Source organism: Mizuhopecten yessoensis, unplaced genomic scaffold, assembly GCF_002113885.1.
Source record: "Mizuhopecten yessoensis strain PY_sf001 unplaced genomic scaffold, ASM211388v2 scaffold4259, whole genome shotgun sequence".
Classification (NCBI taxonomy): domain Eukaryota; kingdom Metazoa; phylum Mollusca; class Bivalvia; order Pectinida; family Pectinidae; genus Mizuhopecten; species Mizuhopecten yessoensis.
Window position 1 is genome coordinate 511656 of NW_018405455.1, and position 4211 is coordinate 515866.

At 35.1% G+C, this 4211-nt stretch overlaps 1 pseudogene; it reads right to left on the reverse strand.

Annotated features, from left to right (window-relative positions):
* Positions 1-2311: 2311 nt before the first annotated feature.
* Positions 2312-4211, reverse strand: part of LOC110448773 — a 25961-nt pseudogene continuing 24061 nt past the window's right edge.

Sequence of the window (4211 nt, forward strand, 5' to 3'; positions counted from 1 at the left end):
GTTTGGTTTTAGCATCATCCAATCAGCATCATTGATTGGATTTAGCCAATCAGAATCATTGATTGGTTTTAGTCATCACAGCCGTTGTTCAGTACATATTCCAAGACAAGTATTTCGAGATTACATATATCGCGCCTTTTAATTTTTTCACGTTACGCGACATAGATGACAATACCAAGCAGTTGTAGTCAAGTGCATCATTTGTGGGTGTAATCTATTGCTTCTCGAAACTGTATAACATGAAGTCTTCGCTGAAAATAAACATTCGTGGTTTTTCATGGTTGCTATAGAACCACAAACATAAATTCAACGAATTTGAATGATATTCTTTACTGTTTCGTGTGTATATTAAATATCTGTAAAAGTCTGTACCACGAAATTATCTAACTAACTTCAAACCACAGAGAAAATTGCTCACGAACTTTTTGTGTTATGAAGTAGGTTAATTGTTATAGGTTATTGTTAGAGATAATTGCGACGAAGCTGGCTGACATTGAACCTAGAAGCACCATGTGGTTATTTAAGACCATCGTGTAGATTAATCTAATGGAGTCTCTATGTTATACGTTATACGCATTTTGTTGTTTACCTGTAGTTTTCTCTGTAAGGATACGAACCGTACCAGGCCTAGTTGCCACTTACATGATTTTTTAGGTTAATATCATCCTAATTATCATTCGTAGATGAAGACTATGTACAAGGTTTGTTTTCCATCATGATATCAGGGTGGGGGATATCCTCTTTTAGTTTTATTATCACTGCTCCAATTCTCACTTTGAGAACTTGACATTATTACGATTTTTAAACTTGATCTCAATGACGGGTGTTTTTCAAATATTATAACTATTATGTAAAAATGAATGCATATGGGTGGGATTTATTTTAATATTTTGTTTCTATTTCTCGTACAACAACTGGACTGCTAGTTCTGTGATATATTTAGTCTCCATTTACATGGCAGGTGTCGTCGATGAAGCAGAATGCGCTTACCCTTCCGGAACACGTGGTTTTATTATACGTTTTCAAGGATTGCCATATAGACTTGTCCGTTGTTCATAATTCGCCATAGATTTAACAATTTAGAATTAAAAAAGGCACATGATATTCTCTTTTATTTTCACAACAAACATGAGAGCAATTGGGTGAATACCTTTTCATCACAGACCCCCCCCCCCCCCCCCTCCCAGACATACACAAACACACACACACACAACCACACAACCACATGTATAAATGCATAACGACAAAGTCTGTATAAATTGCAATTATTCAATTTTATTTATTTATTGGAATATGTATAAGAAATGTGGTCTTTTGCTCCATTTTCTCGGACAGCATTCTCTCAAAAATAAACGTTTGATATTTGAAATTATCAATTAGCCAAAATAATATTTTAACGTTGGACTTATCAAACCTATGTAAATGCCCGAAAATCAATAAAAAAGAATCGAGATAACCTGTTGAAGTGTCCTTCCATGTCGTTATCTCGTTCACCCCTGAAATTTCATAATGAACTATTCCAACCTTTGAATTTGAAGAGTTTAATTGTGTCTTCAGGGGTGTATGAGTTAAACCTGATTTCGACAAGGCAGTCATATCTGTAAATATATATTTTCAAATTTGCCTTTTCTCACCTAAAGTAATGCAATCGTACAGGCATACCTCGACACCTATGTTTGATATTCAATACAAGTAACGTCTGGGATATAAAATGTATTTATCAAAGTGAATTAATACGAATACCGCGAATACTCAGTATTAGAAATAAAACAATCGTTTTGACGGGGTATACAGTAGTATGAACGCAGTTGGCAACGAACATATTCAATGGTGTGCGTTCGTCTGAGTTTACTAAGCTGACCAAGGGAGAGATGTAACAAGTTAAAAAAAACCATTAAAAAACGTATTTGAGTTTGTACAATAATTGATACAGATTATTCTATCATAAAAATGCTTTAATACAGATAAATTTAATCATTTTCACTTACATAGTTTTTGATCAGCGTGCTTTCTGCATGATAAAATCGAATGACTTCTGCACGATATCACGAAAGTTATTTCCGGTGAGTGGAGGTGGGGGAGGGGTAGTCATTTTACAGTTATAAATGATCAACAATTTTTACATACACAGAAGTCATTTAACGTAATAGAAAATCAATATCCTTTTCCCGAATTTATAGTTCATCTGTTTCAAAAGAAATAGAGGACCAACCTCCTTTCTGATAATAATCACTTCCTTCATTGTATTTGTTTACGTGTCCAACTTTACGTCTAGAAAGACAGACGCTGACATTTGTACGAAAGCAGACGACTAACGTACAATCTCGCAGATATAGAAGAGGTTAAATCCTGTACAGGTACAATCATGCATTAGGAGGAAACTTTTTGACTCGATGCAACCGCACCTCTGGGATCCTCCGTCAGGTTCCCCGCTAGTCCATGTTCTCACCGATGTGTCGACCATCTTGCCATTGCTGACAACAACCCATTCATAACTGTCATTCCTCTTTCGTCCCGTATATATAATGTCCGAGCTATCTGAAAGTGTGAAGTGACATATATCATAATCGACTTTTTTTTTTATTCGTATAGGCTGAAAGTGTTAAGTGAAATATATTGCAATATACCAAACATAAGCAGAAGTTATGCATGGGGTTTTAAGTAATTCATGATGATGATGATGATGATGGTGATGATGATGATGATGATGATGATGATAATGATGATGATGACAAACGTTTGATCGAAACAGTTTGAACGATGCTTATAATCCTCCTCCTCCTCCTCCTCCTCCTCCTCCTCCTCCTCCTCCTCATCGTCATCATCATCATCATCACTATTTGTACGCCTGTTAAGAGAGGAGTCTAAAAAGATCGACGACAAAATGATGATGATGATGATGATGATGATGATGATGATGATGATGATGATGATACATGTAAATTGTGGACGAGACAGTTTGAACGATGATGATGATGATGATGATGATGATGATGATGATGATGATGATGATGATGATGATGATGATGACAAAGAGAAAGTCACTGGGAAACATCTCAAAACGAGAAAAAAAACTTTTTATTTATTTTTCAATATTTAAAATCTTTTTAACTTGCGCTGTCTGCTTTAAAAATACGTGATTATCTTCATTTGACATTCGTAATTTGGACTGATCCTATTTTGTATTGATGTATCAAGTAGAGGATGCATTGACATTGATTTTATAGGTAAGAGCTACCCACATTCACACTTTCTTATAGCATGTGTGTTACTAGTTTCAGCAATCTAGCACTCATATGGATACATACAAAGCGTATTTATTTACGTCACATGTAAGTTCTGATTTCATGAGTGTATTCAGATTTAAATTATTAATTATAATACGTACGAGGTTTAATAACCAATGATATTAATGTTTACTCACCAACACGACTCGGCATGTTTCTCAATATGAATGAAGCTTCTTCGTCTGTTTGGATCTCAACCAGGTTCGCACCCTTGGCGGTGCACAGCTCCCGAGAGGACAATGAATAAAACATTGAAATTGACATGATACATTATTCACACATTCAACATGAGTCATAGTATTTATTTGTATATATGAGACTTTAACATACGTCGTGTTAGTCATGCGTTATGCGTGTATAACACTGTACCTGCGTGATTGTTATGTTGCCAAGGCTTTGATTTTGTTTATTGTTTTAGCATGCAATTCTTTGTTAAGTTATTGAATAATTGAATACATATCTATTGAACTGAAATAAAAATTAAGAGATTATTTTTGGCTCTGCCTTTGGTAGCAGTGTACAGTAGCGTACGATGGCCATGGGTAATGTATATATACAATGAATAACCCCTGTAATATAACATGTATCAAAATTTAACAAGAGGCCCAAGGGCCTTAGCGGTCACCTGAGTTATATCATAGGTACTGGTAGCTTTATTTTATTGTTTAGATGTGATGTGGAAATCAGCATGTTAACTAAGTGAAATACAATACTTGTCATGTCATCAATGGATAAGAATTTGAAAATATTGGTAAATGTTCCCTTTGGGGCCCCGCCCTAGCCCCTGGGGATGGGGCAGGAATCCCAATTTTACAAAGTAATACTCTCATTCACCCAAGATGATTCTGATTTAGTTTGAGTAATTTTCTGCTGAAAATGGATAAAATATATACCGAAAAGTGTTATTTCCCTATATAAACTATA